At 35.4% G+C, this 22332-nt stretch overlaps 2 pseudogenes; one reads left to right on the forward strand and one right to left on the reverse strand.

Annotated features, from left to right (window-relative positions):
- Positions 1-13588, forward strand: part of LOC118063381 (disease resistance protein RPV1-like) — a 28664-nt pseudogene extending 15076 nt beyond the window's left edge.
- The window catches only part of LOC140955137 (BURP domain protein RD22-like), a 71164-nt pseudogene that overhangs the window by 30999 nt on the left and 17833 nt on the right, over positions 1-22332 (reverse strand).

A 22332-nucleotide genomic window follows, 5' to 3' on the forward strand; every position in this document is an offset into this window, starting at 1 on the left:
AGAATGCAGGGGCAACCTATCAGAGAGCCATGGTGGCTTTGTTTCATGACATGATGCATAAAGAAATTGAGGTGTATGTAGATGATATGATCGCAAAGTCAAAAAGGGGAGAAGATCATGTAAAGGTTTTGAGAAAACTATTTGAAAGGTTGAGGAAATATGAACTAAAGCTCAACCCTGCAAAATGTTCATTTGGGGTTAAGTCCGAAAAGCTGCTAGGAGTTGTGGTAAGTGATAGAGGTATAGAGGTAGATCCTGATAAAGTAAGGGCCATCCAATCTATGTTGTCCCCAAAGACCGAGAAAGAAGTAAGAGGATTCTTGGGAAGATTGAACTACATCGCCCGATTTATAGCTCAGTTGACCACAACATGTGAACCTATTTTCAGGCTTTTAAGAAAAAAGAATCCTGGGACTTGGAATGGGGAGTGTGAAGTGGCATTCAATAAAATCAAGCATTATTTACAAAGTCCACCTTTGCTTGCTCCTCCTATATCAGGAAGGCCTTTAATATTGTATCTAACAGTGAATGAGGCAACTATGGGATGTGTATTGGGTTAACATGACGAAATCGGGAGAAAAGAAAGGGCAATTTATTACTTAAGTAAGAAGTTCACTGAATGCGAATCTAGATACACTGTGATAGAGAAACTTTGTTGTGCATTGGTATAGGCGACAAAAAGATTGTGACATTATATGTTGTATCACACCACTTGGTTGATTTCAAAAGTGGATCCGTTGAGATATATTTTCAACAAACCTTATCTCTCGAGTCGAATTGCAAGGTGGCAAGCTTTGTTGGCAGAATATGATATAGTGTATATGACAAGAAAAGTCATGAAGGGAAGTGCAATTGTTGATCACCTAGCCGATAACGCTGTGGAAGATTATGAGCCATTAGATTTTGATTTCTCGGATGAAAATGTATTATCAATCGAAGAAGAAGAAGGGAAAACAAATTGGTGGACCATGTTTTTTGATGGGGCAGTAAATGTATATGGTAATGGGGCCGGTGCAGTAATAATCTCTCCCGATAAGAAGCAGTATCCGGTAGCAGTTAAATTACATTTTGAATGCACCAATAATACAGCTGAGTACGAGGCTTGTATCTTGGGTTTGGAAGCCGCATTAGAACTAAAGATTGAAAAAATAGATGTGTATGGTGACTCAATGTTGATTATCTGTCAAGTGAAAGGAGAATGGCAAACCAAAGAAGAAAAACTGAGGCCATACCAGAGAAGAAAAACTGAGGCCATACCAGGAATACTTATCCACGCTATCAGAAGAGTTTAAAGAGATAAGATTCACCCATCTAGGGAGAGAAGGAAACCATTTTGCGGACACTTTGGCTACATTGGCTGCTATGGCTATGATTGATCTTGGACATAAAGTGCAACCTGTGCATATTGACATCAGAAGTAAACCAACTCATTGTTGCTCGATTGAAGGAGAGATAGATGGAAAGCCTTGGTATTACGATATCAAGAATTTTGTGAAAAATCAAGAATATCCAGTAGGAGCATCAAAGATGGATAAGAAAACCCTAAGAAGATTGGCCAGGGATTTCTATTTAGATGGAGAGATTATGTATAGAAGATCATTTGACGGAACCTTGCTAAGGTGTCTGAATGAGACAGATGCTAAAAGTGTTTTACAAGAGGTGCATGAGGGGATTTGCTCAACTCATGCTAGCGGCCATATGGTAGCAAGGAAAATACAAAGGGCTGGTTATTTCTGGATGACGTTAGAGAAAGATTGCATCGACTATGTCAGGAAATGTCACAAGTGTCAAGTGCATAGTGATAAGGTCAATGCACCTCCAAATCCGCTGTTTAATCTAGCATCTCCATGGCCGTTTGCAATGTAGGGAATCGATGTGATTGGGCCTGTTGACCCAAAAGCCAGCAATGGGCATAGATTCATTCTTGTAGCAATTGACTATTTCACAAAATGGGTAGAAGCCAGTTCATACGCCCATGTGACATAAAAGGTGGTGAAAAAGTTGATTGAAAAAGACTTGATTTGTCGGTATGGTCCTCCTGAAAAAATAGTGACTGATAATGCACAAAATTTCAATGGCAAAGCAATAGTGGAGCTTTGTACAAAATGGAAAATCAAGCATTCAAATTCCTCCCCATACAGGCCGAAGATGAATGGTGCTGTAGAAGCTGCCAATAAAAACATCAAGAAAATTATTTAGAAAATGGTAGTCACTTATAAAGATTGGCATGAGATGTTACCATTTGCTCTCCATGCATATCGCACTGTAGTGAGAACCTCGACAGGAGCCACTCCGTACTCTCTAGTATATGGGATGGAGGCGGTGATGCCTTTGGAAGTAGAAATTCCCTCGTTAAGGGTGATGATGGATTCAGAGTTGGAAGAGGCTGAGTGGGCTAAAGTGAGATATGAACAGCTAAATTTGATCTGTGAAAAGAGAGTAGCTACGATATGTCATCATCAACTTTACCAGAAAAGGATGGCCAAAGCATATGATAAGAAGGTTAGACCTCGTGTGTTCCAGGAAGGAGATTTGGTACTAAAGAAGCTCTTAGCTTTACCAGGGGAAAATCTAAGCAAATGGGCTCGAATTTATGAAGGTCCTTATGTAGTGAAAAAAGCTTTCTCAGGAGGAGCTCTACAGTTGTCCAGAATGGATGGTGAAGATCTAGCCAGACCTGTGAATTCCGATTCTGTAAAAAGATATTATGTTTAGCGTTTCCCCAAAATCAATAAAGTGAAGTTTGGCCATGATTTCTTGGTGTAAAGAATTTTTTTTCCCCACTGCATTGATCTCACAGCACTTAATCTTTCAAAAAAAAAAGAAGGAGAAAATCTAGAAAGATTTGGTTTTGTTCATGATTACAAGAAATGTATCATAAGACGATCAAAGGTGAGTTTTAAGCATTTCCTGGTGAAGAAAGCACCAAGTCAAACAAACCAAAGATAAAAGACAAAAAAAAAAACCTAGTCTTTAGAAGCATTTTTAATTGCATAGATAAAATGTATGGGTAATCACTCAATAATCATGTGTAATTGTCAGTCAGGATGAGAACAAAGTTTATCAATCCTAGTAATTATATGTTTGAAATAAGCAAAGGCCATCTTTGTTAAACTTTCACTTTCTAAATATTACATCCTTTGTGACCCCTATTTGAGCAAAAAAAAAAAAAAAAAAGGAAAAAAAAGACCACACCACATACTAGGGGGCAATGAGAAATCCTCTGTTAGAAAAGATGAAGACAAGGGTAGAAGCAAGGGTGAAAGGGGGGCTAAAAATGGAAGCCCCATGATTGATAAAAGGCTAAAAAGGAGAAATAGTTGGAGCAAATTGCAAAAAAAAAAAAGGAACATTCGGATCTTTACAAGTCAGAACCCAACACTTGGGGGCAAAATAAAATAAAATTAAGACTGAGATGTTTCTCCAAACACAACCTACAAAAAAAGCTTCGCAAGAATGGGAGATAGAAGAAGAGTGGTCCTAAGTCTTTAAACCCTTAAACACTTTTTTAAAACATCCTTTTTATGTTTATAACCCACAACTATAATCGACAATCTAAGCCTTTAGAAGTCTTTTCTAATTAAGCGTATATAACCTGGTTTGATAGGCATTGATCTTACGACTCAGTTGACATGATAAAGGAGTGATAATCTATTTATTTTCTATCCATGCAAGAAAAATGCTAACATGAGATGATCTTTTTTTGTGCAACCTTCTCAAACAAAATATTTGGAAACCTCTCAAAAAGACCAAACAAAAGGTTACCTTGGAGAAGTCCGATCTAAAGTCAAAACCAAATTTTTGGAAACCGATAAAGCCTTTTTCGGAGATTGATTTAAAAAGCTCTTGATACATATGTAGAAAGTTTCAGTTGTCATGAACAAAAGCCAAGACTTTTGTAAGATTTTTTGTTTGAAAAGATTTTTGTGCTGCACAAAAAAAAAAAAAACCCGTAATGTGAGAAAAGACAAATTAAGGTATTGATAAGAGCATGATAAAAAGCAATGGCAGATCATGTATTTTGAAAAAAGGTCACTAAAAAGATTGGGGATTTCTTCTTTGAGATGGGATGGTTAAGAAGGACAATGTGAGAGACAGATCTCAACACATGATTTCAAACGCATGGACAAGGTCATGCCAAGAAGAAGTTCTTCAAGATGGAAGGGACCTATGTTTCAAAACCAGGTAAGGATGCATGCATGGCATTTAACCTCAAAGCATTGCACATACATTTTTTTTCTTCTACAGGAAAATCCTCACAAAGGTCCAAAAAAAAAAAAACACAGCTTTTGTGTAAAGAGGATCGACAGAAGAGATCTTAGTTTAGCTGAGCTATGTCCACATTTTGGTTCTAGATTGCCAGATTGGACTTTAGGTAAATCCAATCAAAAGGGCAGGTCGCCTTTGAAAATAGACCAGGATGAACATTTGTGGGAAGACGCCCATGAAAATAAACCATGTGGGCCGGTCGCCAAAATACTAGGTGGTGACTCCCATTCCATTCTCTTTTCCCACCAATAAAAGACAAGAATTCCTTGTCTCCCCACATTTTTAGATAATACAAATTTTTTTGAGGGTGGATGTTTTCGCCGCTACGCCGCACACGTGCGACAAGTGTAATATCTAACCGTTCGAATGGGTACATCCATCTATACTGGACCGGTCCTCCAGCTTTTGCCTCGAACGGTAGATATATAGGGAGATGCTCCATTGAGTCAAAAAATGAAGGAGGGAATATCATCTCAAGTTTGCATAGTGTCTCGATGATATTCGTTTGAAGCCTCTCAATGTGCTCAACATTCAACTTGCTGGAGCATATATCTCTGAAGAAATGACTAATCTCCGTCAGTGCATCCCATATTCCCTTTGGCAACAAATCACGAAAAGCTAATGGGATGAGTGTTTGCATAAACACGTGGCAGTCATGACTCTTTATTCCATACAATCTGCAGTCCTCTATGTTAACAAGCCTTGATATGTTCGATGCATGTCCATCCGAAAAACGCAGACTCTTAAGCCATTTATAGACTAGCAGTTGTGCGTTTTTCTCTAACACGAAGCTTGCCCTTGGTTTTGCGACCCGTGACTCATAAACCAACTCCATATTTTTACGGTTACAGTATAAAGTTATATCCAATCTAGACTTGATGTTGTCCATTGTCTTCCCCTTCACATCCATGACGGTGTTGAAAATATTCTCAAACACGTTCTTTTCAATGTGCATGACGTCAAGGTTATGGCAGAGAAGATTGGTCTTCCAATAAGGAAGCTCCCAAAAGATACTTCGCTTTACCCAATTATGGGTCAAACCAAAACTAGTAAACTTTTGCTTACCTGATTGAAGGCCAAACACAATGTCACCGTACTCTGATAGAACATGATGCAATTCTTCACCAGAAAGACACGGGGATGCAACATCTTTTTCATCTCTGCCAACAAAGAAATCTTTTTTGTTCTTTCTGAACCTGTGATTAAGTGGCAAGAAGCGACGGTGACAGTAAAAAAAAAGAAGATTTACCTCCGTTTGCTAGTGTGAATGCCTTGTTGTTTTCCATGCAGTATGGACATGCGAGTTTCCCATGTGTGCTCCAACCAGAAAGCATTCCATAAACTGGAAAATCATTGATAGTCCACATCAAAGCCACCCTCATAAGGAAATTTTGTTTCCTCGATATATCATAAGTCAGAGCTCTGGAGGACCACAACTGCGCCAGCTCATCAATCAACGGTCGAAGACAAACATCTATATTCTACCCCGGGCTGCTTGGACCAGGTATGATAGTAGATAAAAACATGAACTCTGGCCTCATACACATTCCCGGTGGCAAGTTATAAATTATGAGTATGACCGGCCAACAAGAATAGAGAGCAGCAAATGACCCAAATGACACACCATCAAAAGGTCAGGATGCACACTATTGAATCCATCTATACACAACCCAAGATGGACATTCCTTGATTCAACTGAAAAGTCAGGATGCACACTGTTAAAGTGTTTCCACGCTTTGCCGTCAGAAGGATGCACCATCACACCATCAACCGCATCATGTGTTTGGTGCCATGTCATGTGCTCAACAGTCCTTCATGACATGAATAACCTCTACAGTCTAGGTGTGATTGAGAAATATCTAAGTTTTTTATACGCCACTAAAGTCTTTCCCCTGCCAGTTCTGGGTTTGTAACGGGAATGCCCACATGTAATGCACTCGGTCATCTCAGCATTTTCAAGGTAGTATAACATGCAGAAGTTAGGGCACATGTCAATTTTCTGGTATCCTAAACCGAGGGGTTTCATCATGGACTTTGCAGTATAGAAGTTCTCTTTCAGCCTGTTCCCTTCAGGTAAAATGCTTCTTGCCCAATCAATAATTTTGTCATACTCGACCTCACTCAGCCCGTGATCTGACTTGATGGTGAACACCTGTGCCATGGCCGACAATTTACTGTGGTTTGTGCAGCCATCCCATAATGGTTCGTCAGAATCTTTCAACAAATCAAAAAACCTAGCTGCCTCTGCATTAGGTTCTTCTTCTATGATTGGACATTGACTGGCATTACCTTGATTCATTCTCATTGCATCCATAACCATATTTCTGTAAAGATTAGTGTTGTGATCATTTGCTGCTTCATGCACGTTGCTAGCACTAGAAGTTGACCCAACCACCGTTTCTCCCATTCTCCTATTAGTAACAAATACCTCTCCATGTGCATACCAACAATGGTAATCCTCCATAAACCCTTTGTGTAGAAAATGCATCATTACAACATCTGGATGCAGATACTTTTTATTTTGACACTTCCTACATGGACACCTAATAAAACCCTGAACCCCATTACAATAATCCATCCTCCGCAATCCTTGGGGTGAATCTAGATACATCCATGAACGATCATCCATGACTTCTAACGAACCTCAATAAAATTATGATGACATCATGTATTAATTAATTAACTAAGTTAGGTAAATAAACTTGCAAAAATATTACTTTACCTCGAGATTATCCAACAAACCAATCACAACTTCTCATAAATATTAAATATTCATTATCATTTATCAACGTCCATACAAATTAATATAAATAAATTAGCAGAAATTACCACTCTGCAATACCATCGATAAAACTTAAAAAGGACTCATTAAGCAAGCTATTAATTATTTCAAAACAGAACATGTAATTCAGTAATTCCACAAAGTTTTAAAAATTTACAAACAAATACAATCTTATAAAATCTAAAACAAACCATAACATGTATAAAATTATACATTCATATACTACAAGTTTGTTTGAGAAATAACAATAAAACACGTACATCTACTAAAAAAAATACATATACTAAAAAAACAATAAAATTGACATTTAAATGTTAAAATTTAAATAGATAGAATTACTTACAAAAATTGATAAAATCCGCTGGTAAATCAAGAAATACAACTTGTTGTGCTGAGATGAGCAAGATTTTTATTTAGGGGCGGGGGGGGGGCTGGTTATTTGCAGATGGGGAGAGTTAGGATTAGGAAGAAGAAGGAGATATGGGGGAGGAGAGAGTCGGCAGAGTGGCCATATATTCACTTTTTTCAACGGCCTCACCGACGGAAAAAAACCATAGGTGACTACGTCTGCGACTCCGTCGGTCATTCTGACGGGAAATCGACACGTCACCGCACGGACCTGCTTTTCAAATCCCTCGGTGATTCCGTCGGTATTTTTGACGGTGCACCGGTCACGTCACCCGTATGGATCTGTCATTTCGATTCCGTCGGTGATTCCGTCGATATTTTTAATGGCGAATCAGTCCTATCACACGTACGGGTCACCCGTTTTGAATCCGTCGGTGATTCTGTCGAAAAAATCACCTGCCAAAACCTCCACGTCAGCTACCCGCCATTTTTTCATTAATTCTGAACTTTCCATCTGTAATTCGGTCGATAATTACCGACAGAATAAAACCGTCAGTAATTACTGACCGAATTACGGACGAAAATTTTCTATCGGTAATTTCGACCGAAAAATACCGATAGAAATATTCCTTCGAGGATTCCGTTTGTATTAAGCGAATTTCTGGTAGTGGAGCATCTTTTCAAGGCAATTCGAGAAACAAAGATATCCATAGTTGTCTTCTCAAAAGGATATGCTTCTTCTAGATGGTGTCTCAATGAACTTGTAGAGATTCTGAAGTGCAAAAGGAAGAAAACTGGTCAAATTGTTCTTCCTATATTCTATGACATTGATCCTTCAGATGTGAGAAAACAGACTGGCAATTTTGCAGAGGCATTTGATAAGCATGAAGAGTGTTTTGAAGAGAAGTTGGTGAAGGAGTGGAGAAAAGCTCTTGAGGATGTCGGAAACCTATTTGGATGGAATCTCAATGATATGGCAAATGGGTATTCCTTTTTTCTCTAAGATTCACATGCACATGTTTATGGAGTAATTTAACATTACATTAATTTTTCAATGTGAAATAATAAAATATTTCTATCTATGAGCAGGCATGAAGCAAAATTTATCAAAGGGATTGATTAGTACTTAAAAGTGCATGTTTATCAAGGTTTTATATCATCATTTTGCACTTGAAGTATCAATAACTCCTTAACTAAAGCATGTTTTATAATAACAAGTTTGATACTATAAGATACCTTAATTTATGGTAAATGCTCATCTTAAATGCAGGCCTATCACATAAATAAAAGGATTGATTAATGAGTTTAAGTATTGAAAGTGAAAGGACAAAGAGATGGCCAAACTTAGAAAAGAGATGTTGGTGCAGTCCAAACTGGAACATTGCTCGGTAATTGGATCATATCTGGAGCTCTAGATCTTGGATTTAGGTCCATTTAAGAAGTCTGAAGCTGTCCTACAGCCTAGACACTATTTAGTGTTCAGCCCATATCTTGAGTTCTAGAAGTCCAAATGACCTCATCTTTTTTTTGTTGGAAAGCTGAGACAATTTCCTAGAACATTCATGAGGATTCTGGGAAAATTATGATGTTAGCAATCACGTCTTGTTCAGACAAGAAGATAAGGATTGTCACCAAAGTCAAGATGTGGCCACCCACTCATCAATTAGTCAACAAATCAACAGTTCCAAATTTTGGCCTATAAAAGGAGGCATTTACCATGTATTGAGGCATCTTGGTTTCCAGATCAAGATCATGCTCTTGCTTTCTCTCTTTGTATTGCTTATGCTTTGCTTTCATTAATATCAAGTTCATGCACTTCATTTCCTTTCCTTTACTTAGTTAACTTCTTTCTCATTTATGTTCTTATCTTGTTCATTTATGTTTCTTTCTTTCATTATGTTTAGCTAAGTTAATTATGTCAAGGTGAAAAGGGTACACTAATGGTGTAAGAATAAGTATAATATAAACTTAACATGGACCTTAACGTTGGATACTAACATGTTTTATATTTGTTATCTTGATCACTTTTAATACTTTGCTTGTTAAATGGTTAATCTAGATTTATGTTGTATAACACTTGGTACAACAAATACTTGGCACTTTCATAGCCCATACTGTATAGTATAACCGACACCTGAGCTATGAAAAGAACTTGATTTGTTGTTAACATAAGTTATAATCATGAATGCTTGACAACATTTACAAGTATTAGCATTATTCGAATAAGATAACTAATGTAATTATGTTAACAAATTATAATCTGATTGGAACCTCCTTTATTTGTGGTTTCTAATTGAGTAATAAGAGTTTATACTATACTTGTTTGACGTACCATTAGTGGATCCTCTAACCTTGATATTTGTTTTAATCACTGTTTAATCCTTGCATTCATCTTTCATCTCAAAGTTCTTATTAATTTCTTCCTCTTCTTTTTATTATTATAATTACTACTACCACTACTACTATTTACATTCTTGTTATATTTTATGTAAGTTAAGTATGCTCTGTGTTTGATCAAGGATCCTGACATTGTTGGTCTTGCCTTGTTCATTCGCATCAAAAATCTGTTTATATTATATAATATATCTCTTTGATCTTGTCATAAACTCAGTATATAGGCTGGAAACCTGTGACCCGATCTTTTAGATCATTCTCAGGTATAACAACGTCACGTACTGAGTATTATTATTATTATTATTACTATTAATATTATTATTACTATTACTATTATTGTTGTCATTATTGTTGTTGTTGTGTTGTTATTTATAATTTATAAAATTAACCTCCCTGTGATTCGACCCCGGTCTTGCCGGGTTATTTATTACTTCGACACTCCTGCACTTGGGAGAAGACATCAATCTTTTGGTCGTGTCAGGGATTATCAAGGATGTGTTGAATAAATTACGTCGCGAGTGCATATATGTTCCTGAGCACCTGGTAGGTATGGATCTTGCTCACGATATTTATGACTTTCTAAGTACTGCAACAGATGATGTACGCATTGTGGGCATACATGGGATGCCAGGAATAGGAAAGACAACTATAGCAAAAGTTGTATTTAATCAACTCTGCTATAGATACGAGGGAAGCTGTTTTCTTTCGAATATCAAGGAAACATCAAAACCATTCAATGGTCTGACTCTTTTACAAAAGCAACTTCTTCATGATATTTTAAAACAAGATGTTGCTAACATCAATTGTGTCGATAGAGGAAAGGTTATGATCAAAGATTGACTTTGTCGCAAAAGAGTTCTTGTTGTTGCTGATGATGTGGCTCATTTGAAACAGCTGAATGCATTGATGGGAGAGCGAAGTTGGTTTGGTCCCGGAAGTAGAGTAATTATTACAACAAGAGATTCAAATCTTCTTCGTGAAGAAGATCAAACATATCAGATCGAAGAATTAAAACCAGACGAGTCCCTTCAGCTTTTCAGCAGGCATGCCTTTAAGGACTCCAAGCCAGCAAAAGATTATATTGAGCTTTTGAAGAAAGTCGTTGGTTACTGTGGAGGACTTCCTTTAACTCTTGAGGTTATAGGAGCTCTTCTGTACGGGAAAAACAGAGGTAGATGGGAAAGTGAAACTGACAACTTGAGCAGAATTCCAAACCAAGATATTCAAGGAAAGCTTCTAATAAGTTATCACGCACTCGATGATGAACTACAAAGAGCATTCCTTGATATTGCATGCTTCTTTATTGGTATAGAGAAAGAATACATCGCAAAAGTGCTAGGAGCCCGTTGCCGTCCCAATCCAGAAGTTGTTTTGGAAACTCTCCGTGAAAGGTCTCTGATTCAATTTCATGAAAGGCAGTTATTTGGAAGGACGGTAACCATGCATGATCTATTACGAGACATGGGAAGGGAGGTCGTCCGTGAATCGTCTCCCTTGCATCTTGGAAAAAGGACCACAATTTGGAATCAAGAGGATGCATGGAATGTACTTGAGCAGCAGAAGGTAAGAGCTCAATGCATACATGAAAGCATAGTCATGCGTATTTTCTAGTCAAACTTATTACAAATAATTGAATGAAAGTTGTATTGATTTTTTTTTTTAGGGTACGAAAGTTGTAGAGGGTCTTAAACTGGATGTCAGAGCATCAGAAGCTAAATCACTGAGCACAGGACCATTTGCAAAAATGAAATGCTTAAATTTACTCCAAATCAATGGAGTACATCTCACCGGATCCTTCAAACACCTTTTGATGTGGATTTGTTGGCATGATTGTCCTTTGAAATATTTGCCATCTGATTTTACCTTGGACAATCTAGTTGTTCTTGATATGCAGTACAGTAACCTCAAAGAACCATGGAAGGGAAAAAAGTTGTGAAACATGCTACAATCCCCAAAATTTCTCTAGTATGTAATTTATATTTACATATTACTATTTCTTATGATTATTTTTCATTATTTTACACTATTATACAGATTCTCAACAAGCTAAAAATCCTTAATCTCAGTCATTCTCAAAACCTTGTTAAAACACCAAACTTGCACAGTTCAAGTCTAGAGAAACTAATTCTGGAAGGTTGCTCGAGTTTAGTTGAGGTGCATCAATTAACTGGACATTCAACAAGCCTCGTTTTCTTGAATCTGAAGGGATGTTGGAGTCTGAAGACTCTCCTTGAAAGCATTGGTAATGTAAAGTCTCTTGAAACTCTGAATATTTCTAGGTGTTCACAACTTGAGAAATTGCCAGAACGCATGGGTGATATGGAATCCTTAACTGAGCTGCTAGCCGATGGGATTGAAAATGAGAAATTTCTCTCTTCAATTGGACAATTAAAGCATGTTAGAAGTTATTATTGCGTGGATACAGTTCGGCTCCACCAAGTTGTTCTTTGATTTCAGCAAGCGTTTCGAATTGGAAACGTTGGCTGCCAACATCTTTCATTGTGAAACGTCTTAAGCTTTCTAATAGTGGTCTGTCTTATTGCACAATTAACTGTGTTGATTTTAGTGGTTTGTCCGCTGTAAAAGTGTTGTGTCTATCAGGAAACAAATTCTCTAGCCTGCCTTCTGGGATCCGCTTCCTTCCCAAGCTAGAGAACTTGTTTGTTAACTCATGCAAATATCTTGTATCAATCCAAGATCTTCCCTCAAATTTAATATGTTTGTTTGCAAATGATTGCAAATCATTGGAAAGAGTAAGAATACCAATCGAGTCAAAAAAAATTCTACATATAAATCTATATAAAAGTCATTCGTTAGAAGAGATTCAGGACATCGAAGGTCTAAGTAATAGTTTATGGTGTATTGGTGTTTATGACCGCAATCATTTATCAAAGAAATTACAAAAGAGCGTTGTTGAGGTACTATTTCTTTCCGTCTCTTTTGTACAAGAACAAAACACACACAATTGGCACATACATTGATTAATGTCTAAAATCTCAGCATCCCTTGAAATCAATATGTATACAGGCAATAATCATTATTATAATATTATTATTATTATTATTATTTTATTTAAAAAAATAAATATCATCTTTAATAATATTTTTTATTAAATATTTAAAGTCTGATTGGTTTTATTTTTTATTTCTTGATTTTATGATAATATATTTATATAGGAAATGTGCAGCGGTCGTCACGGGTATCTTATTTCCCGCATTCGTGGTGAGATGCCAAAATGGTCATTCCATATTCCTCCAGTCTTCCATGGCTTAGTTCTTTGGGTTGTCTGTCCACTTGAGAAGGATGATCATCATTATTACTCACACTAACATTATTATTATTATAAGAAATAAAAGCAACGGTATTCAATTGGTTGAAGAAAAAGAAATACCACTAGATACTCAATTGCTTGAAGATAAACGAACACCAAATATTGCGGGATGGATAAGATACATACGTAGAAGTGATATGGCAATGGAAGATTACTGTGGAGATGACGAATTGGAACTACACATATATTTAGAGCCAAGAGGGCACGTGCGCAACCATCGTTCATTCCAACCTGTACACATTAAAGAATGTGGGGTCCATGTGATCACAGGGAAGTTAGATTCATTTGAAGAGTCTGAAGTGGGAAGAGATGCAGTGATGCCTTCACCACCGTTGTATCATCTGCTTCCTCATCCTCATTGTGGTTCAATTACACCAAAGCAATGGAGTGACTTTTTATTTGCGAAGCTGCAAGAATATAACCTCCATTTAATACTTCATGGTAAGAACAAACATTTCCTTTAGTTATTTTTATTCTATTCTATTTAATTTATGAGATTAAATATTATCTTTAATTATTTCATTATTATTATTTAATATAAAAAATTAAATATCATCTTTAATTAAAAAAAATTAAATATTCAAGGCTTTTTGGTAAGAATAAATATTTCCTTTAGTTATTTCTATTTTATTCTATTTAATTTGAGAGATTAAATATCATCTTTAATTGTTAAATTTTTCTTATTTAATCTAAAAAATTAAATATTATCTTTAACAATATTTTTTATTAAATATTTAGAGTCTGATTGGTTTTATTTTTATTTCTTGATTTTATGATAAAATGTTTCTTATTTAATATAAAAAATAAGTATTATCTTTAATAATTAGATCTATTCGAATATCACTTAAAAAATAAATTATATCTTTAATAATTATTTTTTGAAAAACAGAAAGCCAACATTCAATAACATATTTTATTAAAATCACTTTAGTTTATTTAGGAAATATTGAAAATTGATTTTTTTTTTACATTAAAATAAAAAAAAATTGAATAATGTTTTTATATTTTATTTCAAACTCGATATTTTAAAACAAAAATGAAAAACATGTGATGTTAACCTTTTTTATTATAAAGTTTTTTAAATTGAAAGTGATGGGAATTTGTTCGTAATAACAAAATGCATGTACAATCATGCACGTTTAACTTTCTTTTCAAACATTTTAGTGTCACTCAATGATGAAAATTTAATGGTTTTTTTCAGGTCCGGAAGACTTGGATTGATCATTTTACATATAGATGCTTGAAGTTGCTCTAAATGAGGACGGTACTTGTTGGCTTGAAGATCTGACATGTTGATATGTATTTGTTGGCTTGAAGATCATTTTCCAAGCTTGGAAGTTTTATTAAACGCTCTTTGAAATCTTTTCCATCTGTTTTTATATTGGATAACCTAGTTGTTAATTATTATCCATGATGTAATTTATATTTTCAAGTTATAAATTTAAATGAATATTGTTTCATTTTAGTTAGAAATAAATTGGTTTTCTAGGAAGAGATTATTGATTGGGATATAGTATTTGAGTTGGTTCTTTATCATTTAATGTTATAATTTAAAATAATTGATGAAAATTACCGATACACAAGAAAGCTCTGAAAGCATCCTTCATTAGTCTAATGAGTAAAGCGTTGTTAGTTTTGACTATAAGATCTTCCTATGTATTATTGCATGGTTTTTACTATTTTTTTGCATTTTTTCTTTTTGTATATACAACTTTTGTTTTTCTTGGTAGTTTGTCATTAGCTTCAAGGCACCAACACCAATTAATAATAAATCTCGGACTATTATTAAATTAAAAAAACATAAACATTGTTAAAACACAAAACTTGCATAGCTCAAACCTAGAGAAACCCGGTGACAATAATCTAATTTAGAAAATAATTAATTTTTCCTTGTAGTCTTAGAAGATAGTATTTAGTTCTTATGTTTTTCATATTCATCTATGATTTAATGTGTTGATTGAAATTAGCGAGTGAGTTTACTCACATATTTTTATATTGGTTTTGAGTTCAAATAGACATTTAAAAAGGGAGTTTTTCTTGAACGCAACCCTTCATGTATTCAATATGAATGATGGAAGATTTTAATGTCTTGTGAATGCATTCATATATATATATATATATATATATATATGGATATGATTTTGCAAAGAATTGGTTGGTAAAAAACTTGTATGCATGCTCTAATTTTTTGCTGATATCATAATCTTGGAGGATGTCAATGATACCAAAGTGAAGAACTGCATCTCACAATCACCAAAATTCAAAGTAAAGTAATGGAGAAAAAAATTTGATAACAATGAATGATCACTCAACCACAACGAATCTTAACGCTTTGAAAACACTTTTCATCATCAATTTTCCTTTTCTCATTGATTTTAAATCTTCCAGGCAGATAAAATAGCATTGGTTTTTTCTGTTAAAAATGGACCTACTTAGGCATCAACAACATGTTGCATCCACAATCTTACCACTACATTATAATTATAAACAAAACTAAATATATATATATATATATATATATATATACACGAGGACAGAGTTAAAAGACATGCACTAAGAGTTAACAGACATGCACTAACACACACTGTGCAAATCAGTGTACAGTTGTTATAACAAACAAGTGTACAATCTGTTTTCTCCAACCTTCCAGCATTATTCTCCTGAGCATATAAGCAACCGAATATATAGGCAAATTCTGTGAGCTATTATGTCAGCTCAAGATTAGGCAATTCTATTAGCTCTGTTCTCTTTTGTTGTATATATACCTGATTGATTGATTCAATAAAATAAGCAATTATGTTAGCTCTGTTCTCTTTTTTCTGTTAGCGGCCCAAACTCCATTAAAACTTACCTCCACCAACTATCTAGCCTGGAAACTTCAATTCCAGACTCTATTCATAGGATATGATCTCCTTCGATTCATTGATGGATCACTTTCCTGTCCAGCATCAAATCTTCAAGGAACCACTACACACTATGGATGAGACAGGATGAACTACTTCTCAATGCCATTCTTGGTTTTCTTTCACCCACAATAATGTCGTTCATTGCTCAAGCACAAACATCAATGGAAGCCAGGACAATATTGAATGATACATATGCCAAACCATCTTATGGCAGAATCAAGCAAGTGTTGGCTAAATTTGCAAATGCACAAATCGTAACAAGTAATAAAGTGATGAGTAGAGTATCGTCCCACGAGGATTTGTAAAAGTTACTACTAATTACCAAAGTCTTTTAAATTATGATCTATTTGAGGAATCGAATAAGATAGTTTATGAAACAAAAATTAATGATTAAAAACAAACAACAATTGATTAAATATTAATGAATTCAATTGTACTGGTTCTAGGATTTCTGACTTACCGTAACTATGCCCATGTGAACTTTCTCGATTAAATTAATTACTCTTAATGTTGATAATCAGGTTTTCCTTATGTAAATATTAATCTCTCTCGAGCATCAATAAATTATTTCGACAAACAAATTTCATATATTCTACGAAAGTTCTAAACTTATCGAAATTTATTAAGTACTGTAAAACTTGTAACGATTACAAAAGTTCTTAGGATATCTCTATCCTATAGATTTCTTATGGTATTTCAAACAATAGCTAAAACAATTATCACTTCTCAGTTTCAAATTGAATTCTTCATCATGCAGATGTTGGCCAAACACACGCAAGCATTACACATAAAATGAAATACTCAACATCTTAATGTAATAATTCAATCGAAGAAATTGTTCACATAATCATAGTAAGGTTACATAAAAAATCCCAAAATAAAAGTCTACTCCATAGTTAAATTAAAGAGAAACAAACTTGATACGATGAACATCACTCAAAAGCAGAGAATTTCAGTCGAAAAGATAGGTGTCCTCCCGGTTTTCAATAGTTTTGCCTCCGCCCCTCTTGTGTTCCCTTTGGTGCCGCCTCCTCTCTTTTTCTTTTCTATGTTGTAGGGTTTCTGTCTGTCCTCTCTCCTCCTTTTTCTTCTTTTATATTGTGGCTTTTCTACCCCTGCAGTAATGAGGAAAGTTTCCTTTTCTGCATTAAATTCCTTCCTACTAAGACATTGCGGGCCCGATTTGAGGTAGAATACGTGCGAATTCAAAGATCTCTATTTCTGGAGAAATTGTAGAGAATCAAATTTTCTTTCCAACGAAACTGATCTTGCAATTTTTGGACATCTGAGCGTTGAGATAAGGGCCATAAACCGAAACAGTCTTTGCATTGCAGGAATTTCGGGCTGGTTCAATCCTTGTTTTTCAACTCGCTTTTTGGGCTTCGAAACAACAAAACTGAGTTATATGCCCTTCATATGTTTTGTAGACCTTCATCTCAGCTATTTGAAAATGGTTACGAACATCCGGAACTAAATTGTATAGCTTCTTTGCAGCACATGATGAATCACTATTCAGTTTCATTGCCCGGCTCTGCCTGTTCAGTAACCTAAGATCTGAAAACACATTAATTTCCCATGAGGTCAATAGTTCAAAAAGAGATTCAAAGTTCTAATTTTCTTGTGCAACATATCCAAAATATTTAAAAATCAAGCATGAATAACAAAAAATATATATGCTAAAAATTCCCTTATCAGCAAGTGAAAAACTAATTAAAACAAATCAAAAGGGATCGATGGGTGTCTCTGAGTTCCTTCAGACCATGAAAGCCCGAGATGATGAGCTTGCCATTCTTGGAGCACTAGTTGATATTGAAGATCACTTAGAAAGAATTCTTGTGGGACTTGGTGCTGAATACAAAGAGTTGGCTAGGGCACTCGAGATACTCCAATCTCCTTTGATGAGCTACATGAAAAACTTTTAAACTTTGAAGCATCTCTGCAAAATACCAATAACACTGCCCAAGCCTATTTTCCTGGCTTTGCTCATATAGCTAACCGTGCCTATACTGGCTCACGTCACTTGCCACACTCAACCTCTTCCTCTAGCAAAAACACAGGCTGACATTCATCATCCAATACTAACAACAACAATATAGGTTGGTGCTCATCCAACACATATAATAATTGGCTTCCTACCTCTCCATAACCTGGATTTCACAATTCTCACAACTCTCAAAAGCCATACCTTGGTTTTTGCTAAATCTGCAGAATCCAAGGACATACAACTAAGTACTGTCCCCTTTTCAAATTCATACCTATTGCAGCACCCAACAACATCACTTCAGCAATGCCAAACTCACCATTGCAACCAAAAGCACACTTTGCTACCAACTCTAACCACAATCCAGCTTGGCTGTGAGATAGTGGTGCTTCTCATCATGTCACCTCCGATCTAAACAACCTCTAAATTCACACTCCATATAATGGATCTGATGACATTATGATTGGAGATGGCACAAGACTTCGAATAACACACACTGGTTCTACCTCTCTTCACAACTCCAATACTCAGTTTTCTTTGACCAATGTTCTCTGTGTACCCAACATTGCAAGAAATTTAATTTCCATTTCTAAATTCTGCATTTCAAACAATGCTTCCATTGAATTCTTACAATTTATTTTTCTTGTCAAGTTTCTTCACAGAGGAGCAACACTTTTGTTGGGTAAAGTTAAGGACGGTGCTTATGAGTGGCCAACTTCCACACCTCTATTTGCCTTTTCCATCATCTAAACCACCTCATTCAACTGACATCACCGATTTGGACATCCTACTCTTCCTATTCTAAAGCATGTCATCGTTAAAAACAAACTTGGTTTATCTTCTTCCCATGTTTAAAATTTATATTGTACTGCATGTCATTGCAATAAGAGTTACAAACTTTCATTTTCCAAATCAACAATTACTTCCACCCGTTCCCTTCAAATCATCTTTTCAGATGTATGGACTTCACCAATTATGTCTTCTGATGGTTTTAAGTATTGTGTCTTTTTTGTTGATTATTTCATAAGTATATATGGCTTTATCCTTCAAAACAAAAATCACAAGTAAAAGACATATTTCTTAAATTCAAAGCCATCACAAAAAAACACTTCAATCAAAACATTCACGCATTGTACTCTAATAATGACGGTGAGTATATTGTGCTTGCTAACCTTCTTACGTTTCATGATATCTCTCATCTCACAACTCCACCTCACACACCTAAACAAAATGGTTTTTCTGAACGGAGACACCTCCACATTGTTAAAACAGGTCTTACTCTCCTCTCTCATGTTGGAATATTGCCAATTATGTTGACATTGTCAAAGAAGGAGGCTTGTTGGTGGCAACCACCAACCTTAACTTTGGCAGCCACCATTGTTGAAGAAGAGAAGAAGTTGGCAGCCACCTTTGTTGAAGAAGAGATGAGTTTGGCAGCCACCATTGATGACAAAGGAGCAAGAGGAGCTGCCATTGATGCCTATAAAAGAGGCATAATCTTAGAGAGCAAAGTGTGAGAGTTGTGAGACATGTAGAGAGAAGAAGAGAGAAAGAAAGAGAAGGGCTGCCATCAGCAGCCCTGCTGCCTTAAGCAGCTGCTGCCCCATGTAGCAATGAGAGATGGGAGTTGAGTGGATGTGATCCTCCTCCATGTGTTGTATTCTTTCTCTATCTCTAAATAAAATGAACCTCTCCCGTGGATGTAGGCAATTTGCCGAACCACGTTAAATATTGTGTCTCAGTGTGCTTAACCATCCTATGAGCAAAGATCAGTACATCACCCGTCCCGGATTCCGCCCCATCATCTCATGCTTCCATTCCTTTAAGTTATTGGCCATATGCATTTGCTACAACAGTCTACTTAATTAATAGGATGCCAACACAAACATTAAATATGTTTCCTATTTACAAAAAAATCTATGATTCACCTCCCAATTACTCCAAACTCAAGGTTTTTCATTGTCTCTGCTACTCATGGCTTGGTCTTTATACCTCTCATAAATTGGAACCTCATTCTAAACCATGTATTTTTTTTTGGTATTCTCCAACTCAAAGTGCCTATCTCTGCTATGATCCATCAATGTTAAAAATTTTTGTTTCAATGCATGTCAAGTTTATTGAATCAATTTTCCCTTTTAAATCAACTCTTACACAAGCTCAACGACCCGAATCATCCACAGTCTCTACATGTCTACCACCAATTATCAAACTCAGCACTGTCACTCCAACACTCATACCACCATCTGTAGGTGGCCCTCACCAGCAACTCCGCAATGAAGCTCTAACAGTCACACACGTTACAACCCCTGACTCTGAAACTTCTCCACTCAACACAACCATTACCCAAAACCAGACACCTCAAATAAGTACCACAAATAACCCACCAACAGCTACCCAATCGAACCATCCCATGCAAACAAGGGCCAAGAATAACATTCACGAACCTCTTCCAAAAACTAAATCTTCACACCTCGTTATCCAAGAATTCTGATCTTGAACCCATGACATGAGCACAGGCACTCAAAGATCGAAAATAGCATCAAGCCATGTCAGAAGAATATAATGCTCTTATTTGAAATGGAACCTGGCAACTCCTACCTCCTAACTCTAGTCAAATGATTTCATCAACGCCCAATCATTGACTATTATGACACCTTTAATCCAGTCATCCCAGGGGGATAGGTGTAAAGAGTGTACTGAATTAAGCAAAAACTTCTTGCATCCATAGTCTTACAGCTATTACTTGCGCTTAAGGTAACAATATTTTTGTTTCTAAATTAAATATCAATAATTTTTGTATGAATTGTAAATCCAGGGATAGTTTTGGGTTTTCTAATCAAAACTTTGGACTAAAATTAATAATAAAATAAGGACCAAAGATAATAGTATGTAAATCTAGGGACCAAGGATAATACAACTGCATTGACCGGAGATTTCACTCAAATTTTGAGTACGTAGAAATTAAAATTCTATCAAATTCTCTACTTTATTAGTGTTCATTTTCTTTTTCTTTCTTTTCTCATATATTTTCCAACTATTTAGAGAATTTTTATGTCACTTAATGATGCTCCTGGTTTCAACGTTTTACACTGCTTGAGTCCTCAAGAACACTATTAGATGCTATCAAACAAGAGATATATGAATATTTGGGAGTGTGGTAGATATAGTGTTTTAAAATAACAAAATAAGGTTTGTTGAGGCTTATCTTGGAACCTTGTTTTGGGATTAATTGACGAGAATGAGAGAATCATATGCAAATTATACAAAATTTATTATTAATCATCAATATTGAATAATGACCTATTTTTTAATATAAATTATGTTTGAAATAAAATTGATAAAATTAAAAGACATGAAACACAATTAATAATGCCATAGTATATTTGGAGACTAAATTGAGGTTTTTCAATTTAAACACAATCAAGTAGGCCCAGGCCACATTGATTCAGTTAAAAATAAATCTGATTTAGTTTAGGTATCAAGAACATGTTGCATCCAGTCTTGCCACTACATTATAATTACTTCTAAAATTTTTTTTTTTTTTTTATAATTACACTCCATCAGCAACTACCTCTCGAAATTAAGTAATGGCGGCAGAACTATTGTGAGATCAGAGATAATGGAGGCTAAACTGGTGCAATTGAATAACCGGAGGTGACTTCCATTCTACTGACATAGCCATTTTGTTTTTTTGATAGATCAGCCTAGTTTATTTTAATTTAGTTTTTTTCCCTTTCCTAAAGAGAAAACATCGCCACTCCATATCAGCATGATCACTTCATATTTATAAGGATTTTCCAATCTAATAAAGTGGTCAAAATTTGTTTAGATTTCTAGCTAAATACAATATCATAATTGATGCTTTTTTTTTTTTATGCTGCAGGCGTTCAGTTATTATAGAGGGTATTGTTTCTGAGTTTCAAAGAGGGATGAAAAGTTCTAACATATATACTGATATTCAAAGTGAAGAAGGAGCAAAAATATTTAAAATTCTTGAGACATCAGCTGAACCAGAAGTCCTAATGGCAGAGATGAGTCCACAGCAACTAGCATCATTTGCCTCTTATCAATCAAAACTAGAGGTAGGTTCAGCTGATGTGCTTGAAACATTGGTCTATATGTAGAAAGAGATATTAATCAAAGTGTTTATAATATTGTCGTAGGTTTATTTGTTTATATATATAAGCTTGTTGAATTCTAGGCCTTGTATGATATTAGTTGATGTGATATGGATTTATTTGAGTTAATTTGTGTAATTGAGCTAAGTGATCTACGAGCACAGGTGGTACTGGTCAGGGTTAAACTCAGCTTGCTAGAGCCT

Source organism: Populus alba, chromosome 19 (genome assembly GCF_005239225.2).
Source record: "Populus alba chromosome 19, ASM523922v2, whole genome shotgun sequence".
In the NCBI taxonomy this organism is placed as follows: Eukaryota; Viridiplantae; Streptophyta; class Magnoliopsida; order Malpighiales; family Salicaceae; genus Populus; species Populus alba.